Source organism: Lathyrus oleraceus, chromosome 6 (assembly GCF_024323335.1).
Source record: "Lathyrus oleraceus cultivar Zhongwan6 chromosome 6, CAAS_Psat_ZW6_1.0, whole genome shotgun sequence".
In the NCBI taxonomy this organism is placed as follows: domain Eukaryota; kingdom Viridiplantae; phylum Streptophyta; class Magnoliopsida; order Fabales; family Fabaceae; genus Lathyrus; species Lathyrus oleraceus.
Window position 1 is genome coordinate 235,105,824 of NC_066584.1, and position 10,425 is coordinate 235,116,248.

The 10,425-nt window shown below is 40.0% G+C and overlaps 1 non-coding gene across 1 annotated transcript; it reads right to left on the bottom strand.

Annotated features, from left to right (window-relative positions):
* Positions 1 to 3,386: 3,386 nt before the first annotated feature.
* On the bottom strand, positions 3,387 to 3,493 carry LOC127099648 (small nucleolar RNA R71). Its single transcript, XR_007794128.1, has one exon. It is a non-coding gene; the product is annotated as a small nucleolar RNA R71 (small nucleolar RNA).
* Positions 3,494 to 10,425: the final 6,932 nt, after the last annotated feature.

Here is a 10,425-nt window from a genome sequence, read left to right on the forward strand (position 1 = left end):
TGGTGGAACGATTGTCTGTTGCATTCCTCTTCTATACAAGTGGTTTATTTCACACTTGCCTCAGACACCTGCTTTTGTGGAGAACAAACAATGTCTAAGGTGGTCTCAGAGACTAATGTCTCTCACTAATGATGATATAGTTTAGTATGATCCGTCTTTAAGCAGTTTGGAGATTATTGATAGTTGTGGTGAATTCTCTAATGTGCCTCTCATTGGTACACAAGGAGGAATTAATTATAACTCTGCTTTGGCTCGTCGTCAACTTGGATTCCCCTTGAGAGACAAACCTAATAACATGTTGTTAGAAGGTATTTTCTATCAAGAGGGTAAAGATCCCCAAAATTTGAAGCAGAAGATTGTACATGCTTGGCATGATGTGCATAGGAAAGGAAGATTCGAGCTTGGTTCGTGCAATTGTGTAGCTTTGGAAGCTTACACTCTTTGGGTGAAGAAGAGAGCTATGGAGTTGAAGATGATTTATCCTTATGAAATACCTATGTCTACGATTGTGGTTGAGCCATTAACTCTCCTTAACCAAGATGTAGAGGAGTTGGAAGACGCGCTCGCCAAGATGAAGCAAGAGAAGGATATGTGGGAAGAGCGTTTCCATGCTTTGAGGAAAAAACATGAAGAGTTGCAGTTGGAGTTTAAGGACAAAGATGCATTGATTGAACTACTTGAAGAACGAGTGACGAAGAGACAGAGAGAGCCAGAGGTTTCATCTTCTTGCACGCCTCAGCCTTTTGTTGCTTGGAAGAAGATTGTTAACCAGCTTGTCCTCGAGAAGACTCGGATGAAGGCTTCTTTTGAGACCGAGATCCATCGCATTCGAAGAAAGCACGCGCCTTCAGCCAGATCTTCTGACATTGTTGTTAGGGATCCTTAGGATGACTAGTCTCCTTTTCTCTTGTATCTTTTTGTTTTGGTTTCTGAAAATTATACTCAGTGTAATCCTTCCAATTTATATAAATAAAAAGAGATTTTTTGGTCATATTGATAACACTAAAATTTACGTATTTTCGACTCCGATTTCACATGCATTCTAGTTGTTTTATTGTCATTTTGTTGTGTTATTACTGTGTTTTCCTTTGATTTTAGGTTTTTACTTTAATCGGAGCCCCGATCGAGAAAAGGAGTGAAAAAGAGCTAAAAACCCTAAAATTCAGCATTTTGTGCTTATGGCCTACCCCATGGCGGGCTCCACAGACCAAGCCATGACGTGTCCAAGTCCAACTTCCTCAACTCCCACGTTTCCCCACTTCATCCACTAAGGCGCCCCACTTTGTGCTTGTGGCGGGCGCCATAGCCTTGTGGCGGGCGCCATAGCCTTGTGGCGGGTGCCACAAGAAGGAAACGGTTTCCTCTATTTTCAAGTTGAAGGGCATCCAAGTTAATTCCACCTTTTTTATTTGCTTATAAATAGAAACGCAAATTCAGTTTTACAATCATCCAAACTTAGAGCAGAGGCAAACTCAGAAGCAACTTTGTTTCACTTAGGCATATATTCAGTATTTTATAGTGGTAATCGCTTCGCATTGGAGTGTTACCACAATTGTGTCATCAAGTCTGTGATAGAGTCTGTAATCGAGTTTGGAGCACTTTGGAAGGAAGTTAATCCTGCCGCCATTTTCTTTTCCGCGTTGCAATTTACTCAGCCCTCCGATTGGAGCAGGTTTTTATTACTCGCCTTTACTTTATTTATTTCCCGCACTCGCTTTACTTTATTTATTTCCCGCACTCGCTTTACTTTATTTATTTCCCGCACTCGCTTTACTTTATTTATTTCCCGCACTCGCTTTACTTTATTTATTTCCTGCACTCGCTTTACTTTATTTATTTCCCGCACTCGCTTTACTTTATTTATTTCCCCCACTCGCTTTACTTTATTTATTTCCCGCACTCGCTTTTACTTTATTTATTTCCTCGCGCTCGCTTTACTTTTATTTATTTCCTCGCACTCGCTTTAAATTATTTACTTTCCGCACTCGCACTATTTTTATTTATTTTAATGCACTTTTACTTTACCATGTCTAGCTAAATTTATAAGGCTAGAATGTAAGGATCGTAATTAAACCAGTAATTCGTACAATTGTTCGTAGAAACACTTAAAGGGCTATTTTAACTTTCAACTTAAGTTTTCCCGCACTTCAATTCCGTTGGGTAAGATCGAAAGCCGTCCAACGTCTTTATAAACTTAATTGTTTTTAACTATTTCAAAAACAGCGAAAGCGCTTTCTTTAGTTCATTAGGAGTTTTTAACATCAAGAAGAAAAGAGATTTTAAAACTATTTTCGCATGCATTTATAAGTTTAGAGTCTGGTTCGTGAGAACCTCTTTTGGTTAAGAAATCCAGGTTATAATACTTTTCAACTTAGTCAAGATACTATATTTCTTAAAAATAGGTTTACTACTCTAACGCAATGCGCGCCTTTTTATAAGTGACAATAAGAGGGTTTGATTAGGGAGTACAACTCGGTTTTGAATACGCGAAAGCGACAGTTCCTGTTAAATTAGTTCTTTTCAAAGTAGGAAACATTGCCCATAAGTAGTTCTATTAGCAAGTACTTGGATTATCAATTAATTACGTGAATTACATTCGACCCTGTCTTTATCAATTATATTCTATTTCAATACTTTACTTTTTATTGCACAATACAAAAACACTTATTTTGATTGCCTTTGATAAACACCATAACAACAGATAACGATAGCTTGACAATTGGTCTATGTGGATACGATAATCTTTTATATTACTCTGACGCGTTCATATACTTGCGAACACCGCATCAAGTTTTCCAACGCATCAAGTTTTTGGCGCCGTTGCCGGGGACCAATTTCGTCAAATTTCATTTTTCTGTTGTTATATCGTTTAGACTTAGGTTATTTCCCGCCGGTCGATGCGAAGAACTCGCAGCACCGGAAGTTTAAGCTTAGTAAACCCTCTGGCGGAACCTGAACGTTACACTCACGCACGTTTATTCTTTCATAGAATTAAGAGAGCTATGGCCGAAGATCAAAACCAAAGACCTCTTAAGGACTTCGCTCAACCATCTAATGAAGAACCTAGTTCTAGTATAGTAAACCCAATCATCCCAGCCAATAATTTTGAACTTAAACCATCCCTGTTACAACTAGTGCAACAGAGACAATTCGCGGGTCTCGCTACCGAGAACCCTAACCAGCATTTAAAAATATTTCTTCAATTAGCAGATACTTTTAAAACCAATGGAGCTTCTCCTGAGGCAATACGTTTAAGATTATTTCCTTTTTCCCTCAGAGATAAAGCCCTATCATGGTTAGATTCCCTTCCACCCAATTCCATTACGACTTGGGATAACCTTAGAAGAGTTTTTCTTGCTAGATATTTTCCCCCGAGTAAGACCGTCGTTCTTCGAAACCATATAACTAAATTTACCCAAAACCATGGAGAATCGTTGTTCGAAGCTTGGGAGAGATATAAAGAGTTGTTACGAGCATGCCCACATCATGGCTTAGAAAATTGGTTAATCATTCAAACCTTCTATAATGGACTTCATTATAACACAAAGATGACCATCGACGCTGCCGCAGGCGGTGCTCTGATGAACAAACCTTATCCTGAAGCTAGTGCCCTCATCGAAGACATGGCTCAAAACCATCAATCATGGGGAGTCAAACGAGCGACAGTTGAGAAAAAGGAAGCCCAAGGAGGAGTGCATGAGCTAAGCTCTATAGACATCATGCAGGCTAAAATGGACGCATTAGCCCTTAAGGTTGAGCATATGTGCATAAACCCGAATACTGTAGCCGCAGTTTCGTCGGATTGTGAGATATGTGGAACCCAAGGACACCAATCCGCAGAATGCAGTCTATTGAACGAAACCCACTCCGAGCAAGTGAACTACACCCAAGGGAACCCATACTCGAATACCTATAATCCTGGATGGAGGAATCACCCTAACTTCTCCTATAAAAACAATAACCCTATTCAAAATAATGCACCTCCAAGACCTAGTTATCAAGCCCCTAGATCAAATCAACCTATGCAACCTGTACCACCAAAGTCGAGCCTTGAGAAAATTATGAAAATTTTTATCACCGCTCAAACCCAACAAAACAAGGAGTTCATGAACCAAAACATTCATGTTAACGAATTGATTACTCAGTTTGGAACCAAGGTTGACCAAATAGTTACTCAAACCAAGATGCTTGAAACCCAAATCTCTCAAGTAGCTTTAAACCAAGCCCCTCAGACTACACCTGGAGGACAATTCCCTGGACAACCTCAACAAAATCCGAGAGGACAAGCCAATGCCATTACCCTAAGAAGTGGGAACGCTTATGATGAGCCACCAAACCCAAGATTAAGTGAACCTGAAACTTCTAAGGAATGTACCAAACCCCCAGACAAAGTAAAGGAACTAGAGGAATCTGAAAATCAGGAAGGTCGAGATAAAGGAGAAGAACCTAAAGATAAAATCTACGTACCGCCCCCACCATATAAACCACCTATACCATATCCCCAAAGACTCAAACAAACCCAGATCAATAAACAGTACCAAAAATTTATTAAAGTTATAGAAAAACTTCATGTAGAAATCCCTTTCACAGAAGCCATCACCCAAATACCTTCTTGTGCAAAGTTTTTGAAAGACATCCTTACCAACAAACGTAGACTTGACGATCCGAAGCCTTTGGAATGTAATGCTATTTTCGAGGACAAATTAGCAAAGAAAGATAAAGATCCTGGAAATTTCTCCATTCCTTGCCTTTTGGGTAATCATGTCATCGAAAAAGCTTTTCTAGACTTAGGAGCTAGTGTGAGTTTAATGCCTTTAGCGGTTTGTGAGAGGTTAAACTTAGGAGAATTACAACCCACTAAGATGTCACTTCAGTTAGCCGATAGATCTGTTAAATATCCGATAGGCATTCTAGAAGATGTTCCTGTTAGGATAGGTCAACTATTTATCCCTACTGATTTTGTCGTCATGGACATCAAAGAAGATAATGATGTACCAATTCTTCTAGGTAGACCATTCTTATCGACTGCAGGAGCCATAATAGATGTTAAGAAAGGAAAGTTGACATTTAAGGTAGGTGACGAGAAAATAGAATTTATACTTTCAAAATTTCTTATGGCACCTGTGATGGGAGACTCGTGTTATGCCTTAGATATCATTGATGAATGTGTTAGAGAATTAGAACAAAAAGAAATTATAAAAACAATCAAGTTACCATCAACCCCCATAAAGGAAGATGATGACTTTAAAGAACCTTACATCGATGATAACCTTTACGAATGTTTATCCCTTACTCCAGATCCTATGCCATGCCCTAAGAAACCAACCTTAGAACTTAAGGAACTGCCTAAGAACCTGAGATACGAGTTCCTTGATGAAAAGATGAACCGCCCAGTTATAGTCAGTGCTACCTTGAGCCAAGAGGAGACGAACCAACTTTTAAACGTTTTACGAAGATATCCCTCAGCCTTAGGATATAATATCTCTGACCTGAAAGGTATAAGCCCATCCGTATGCATGCATCGGATTTCGCTCGAAGAAGATTCAAAACCCTCTAGGGAGCATCAGAGAAGAATAAACCCTATAATGAGTGATGTTGTTAAGAAGGAAGTTCTTAAGTTACTTGAGGCAGGTATAATCTACCAGATCTCGGATAGTAAGTGGGTGAGCCCTGTGTAACACCCCGATGAAATAAGGCTAATTATTTAATTTAAATTAATATACTATTTATTAATTTAATTAATTAATTGGAAATATTATTGGATTATTATTGTTATTATTTTGGAATAATAATTATTATTGGAAAATATATAAGTTGGAAATAAGAGAAAAGTCTCATTTGGAAAAAGGTTTTCACGTGAAACAGAGAAGCATCGTGAAAGAGGAAAAGGACAAAGAGGCAGAGCCAGAGGAAGAAGGTTGGAGAAGAGAAGAGCTTGGAGCTTAAGATTCGCCGGATTAACTCAGGTAAGGGGGGTTTATCGTCGATTAATGGGTATTATGGGATAATATGTAATGGGTAGTGATAAGCCGTTATTTGACCCTAATTGGGATTGGTGAATGCTGGAATTACGTTGGTTAAACTGTGTTAAAAACTGAAATTGAATCCGTGATTGTATGTGTCGTGATTTTCCGATAATGTAGCTTTTTACGGAAGTTGAATCGGAGGTCCGGAAGTCCTCCAATGGCGGAAAATGCGGAGAATTCTGCATTCTGCCTTGAGTTAGCGCAGGAACAGCTTCTGTCTTGCGTTAACCGGTTAACCCAGGGTGTTAACCGGTTAACACTGTTTTGAATTGTGAAAATTTGCTGTTTTGTCTGCGTTAACCGGTTAACCCAGGGTGTTAACCGGTTAACACTGTTGTGATTGCTGAAATATTGCTGTTTGTGCTGCGTTAACCGGTTAACCCAGGGCGTAAACCGGTTAACACTGTTAAGTTTAGGGACAGGAAGCGTGTTGTGCTGCGTTAACCGGTTAACTCAGGGCGTTAACCGGTTAACACTGTTGCAGAGTGGAAAATTGTTTTTTTTAATGTTGTGTACATAATTGAGAGTTGGCCTATGTTGGCGTAGGATGTGATAGGGATTATATCCCGCTGTTTTGAGCAGTATAGGTATTAGTAGAGTGTGCTAATACTGTGTTTAATTAATTGACATGATATGATGTGTTGATGATGTATGATGATATGCATAATGTTGTGAATGTATATATTATGCATGTATTTGTGAATGGACTGTTTTATGGCTTAGAGTGTGAGCATATGTCTATTCTTGAATTGTTGTTGATGTTGCATTGCTAGGTGATTAGCGTGCATAGCATAGCCTTTGGGGCTGTAGCTAATTCCCATGGTGAGGAATTAGTGAGTGAATCATTGTGGATTTGTTGTTGATGTTTGCATGCTAGATGATTAGTGTGCATAGCATAGCCTTCGGGGCTGTAGCTAATTCCCATGGTGAGGAATTAGTGAGTGAGTCATTAGATCTCAAATGAGTGGGACTAGTGAGCTTAGTAGCCGTATCTGGATTGATCGGTGAGCTTGAACTATATGTTCAAGAATAGTCGGTACCGCATGTGTGGAGTCTCATTGCATAATGTATGTATGGCGTATAATATGAATGGATGTATTCCAATATTATACGTGTGTTTGTGTTATTGTGGAGTATGATTTGAGATTATACTTGTGCTTTATGTTGGTGTTGAGTATGATGTTGAGCTGATGTGCTGTTACTGATTGTATGTTGCGATTAGGGTAATTAATGTGTTAAATTACTTAACATGACATTATATTCTATAATGCTTATTATATTGATTGAGGAACTCACCCTTGCAACTATTTTTCAGGTAACGAGAAATGAGTTGAGTAGAAGCGAATGCTTGGAGTCTAGTGTAGTCTCCTTAGTGGGTCGTGCTCTGATAGATGTAACATCGGGATGGGATATTTACCTTGTTGAATAAATTACATGTGAATGTTACATGTTTTACATGTTTTGATTAATTTGATTTATATCCGCTGCGATTTATGCAAATGTTTAATTGATTAAATAAAGAGCATGACAGTTATTTTGGAACATGGTGTGAATGATTGTGTGACACCCTTAACTGCATAATTACTCTGATATATGTTTATTATTTTAATTAAATATTTGGGGTATTTTAGAAGGGTGTTACATTAGTGGTATCAGAGCATAGTCGGTCGAGTCGAGTCGTAATTATTCTGTTTCCCCTGTACGGTATAGGTGTTGTGTAACCCTATCAGTACTCATTGTTTAGTTTGTTTGGGTTTTCAGAATAGAGATGGCTGGAAGAGGTAGAGATGATGCTGCGATTGCTGAGGCTCTGGGTATGCTAGCTGGAGTACTTGGAGGAAATCCGAATGTTGTGGGAATGGGAGCTGCTCGTCAACTGAGTGAGTTCCAGAAGAACAATCCTCCAATGTTCAAGGGAGCATACGATCCAGATGGCGCTCAGAAGTGGTTGAAGGAGATAGAGAGAATCTTCCGAGTAACTGAGTGTGCCGATAACCAGAAGGTCAGGTTCGGTACGCATATGCTGTCAGAGGAAGCTGATGATTGGTGGGTTGCTACCCGCACTGAGTTGGAAAATGCTGGGAATGCTGAAATCACTTGGGCTGTGTTCAGAGAGAGATTCCTGAGGAAGTACTTTCCAGAGGATGTCAGAGGAAAGAAAGAGATAGAGTTTTTGGAATTGAAGCAGGGTAACAAGTCTGTTACTGAGTATGCTGCTAAGTTCACAGAGCTGTCGAAATATTACACTCCCTATAATGAGGCTGCTGGGGAATTTTCGAAATGTGTGAAGTTTGAGAACGGGTTGCGTCCCGAGATCAAACAGGCTATTGGATATCAGCGGATCAGAGTGTTTTCTGACTTGGTTGACTGTTGCAGGATTTTTGAACAGGATTCCAAAGCCAGAGCAGAGAGCTATCAGCAGAGGGTTGATAGGAAAGGCAAGAATCAGAATGATCGTGGAAAACCGTATGCAGCTGGCAAAGGTTTTCAGAGTCAGAGTGGGATGAAGAGGCCTAGTGGGGGAGACTCTAGTGCTCCTGCTAAGTGTTATAGATGTGGCCGGGCTGGACATCGTGTCCATGAGTGTACCAGTGCTGCGATGAAGTGTTTCAAGTGTGGAAAAGGTGGTCATTTGGCTGCAGAGTGTCGGTTGAAGACTGTAACTTGTTTCAACTGTGGAGAGTTGGGTCATATCAGTCCACAGTGTCCTAAGCCGAAGAAGGAGAATCAGTCAGGAGGCAAGGTCTTTGCTTTATCGGGTGCTGAGACTTCTGCAGATGATCGTTTGATCCGAGGTACGTGTTATATTAATGGCTTTCCTCTTGTAGCTATTATTGACACCGATGCTACTCATTCCTTTATATCTTTGGATTGTGCTGTGAAACTTAAGTTAGAGATATCTGAGATGCTTGGAAGTATGGTGATTGATACTCCTGCGAAGGGTTCAGTGACTACTACTTCAGTTTGTTTGAATTGTCCCTTGAGTATTTTTGGTAGAGACTTTGGGATAGACCTTGTGTGTCTTCCACTAGTGCAGATCGATGTTATCTTGGGAATGAACTGGTTGGTGTTTAACCGAGTTTCTATCAACTGTTTTGATAAGACTGTGATATTTCCTGAGATTGAGGAAGGGAAGAGTTTATTTCTATCAGCGAGGCAGGTGAATGAGGAAGCAGCAGATGGGGCAGAGTTGTTTATGCTGTTAGCGACTTTGGAGGCTAAATATAAACTAGTGATTGGCGATCTGGCTGTGGTGTGTGATTTTCCTGATGTGTTTCCAGAAGAAGTGAATGAATTGCCGCCAGAACGTGAAGTTGAGTTCTCGATTGATTTGGTACCGGGTACTAGGCCGATATCGATGGCTCCGTATCGTATGTCTGCTGTTGAGTTAACTGAATTGAAGAGTCAGTTGGAAGATCTGTTGGATAAGAAATTTATTCGTCCGAGTGTGTCACCGTGGGGTGCACCAGTGTTGTTGGTTAAGAAGAAAGAAGGTACTATGAGGTTGTGTGTGGACTACAGGCAACTGAATAAAGTGACGATCAAGAATCGGTATCCTTTGCCGAGGATTGATGATTTGATGGATCAGTTGGTTGGTGCGAGTGTGTTCAGCAAGATAGATTTGAGATCTGGGTATCATCAGATACGTGTGAAAACTGAGGATATTCAGAAGACTGCTTTCAGAACAAGGTATGGACATTATGAGTATTCTGTAATGCCTTTTGGTGTGACTAATGCGCCTGGAGTATTTATGGAGTATATGAATAGGATTTTCCATCCGTACCTAGATAAGTTTGTTGTGGTGTTTATTGATGACATTTTGGTGTATTCGAAATCTGAAGAAGAGCATGCTGAGCATTTGAGAGTGGTTTTAGAAGTTCTACGAGAAAAGAAGTTATTTGCTAAACTCTCTAAATGTGAATTTTGGTTAGAAGAGGTTAGTTTTCTTGGTCATGTGATTTCAAGAGGTGGTGTTGCTGTTGACCCTTCTAAGATAGAAGCGGTGTCTAAGTGGGAAGCTCCGAAGTCTGTTGCTGAGATTCGAAGTTTTCTTGGATTGGCTGGTTATTATAGGAAGTTCATTGAGGGATTTTCTAAGTTGGCGTTACCGTTGACGATGTTGACTAGAAAGGGGCAAGCATTTGTTTGGGACTCAAAATGTGAAGAAGGTTTCCAAGAGTTAAAGAGAAGGTTGACTACTGCTCCTATTCTGATATTACCGAGTTCGTCGGAACCATTTGAGGTTTACTGTGATGCTTCATTGTTGGGTTTGGGTGGTGTGTTGATGCAGAATAAGCAGGTTATAGCTTATGCTTCGAGACAACTGAGGATTCATGAGAGGAACTATCCGACACATGATTTAGAGTTGGCAGCTGTGGTATTTGTTCTGAAATTATGG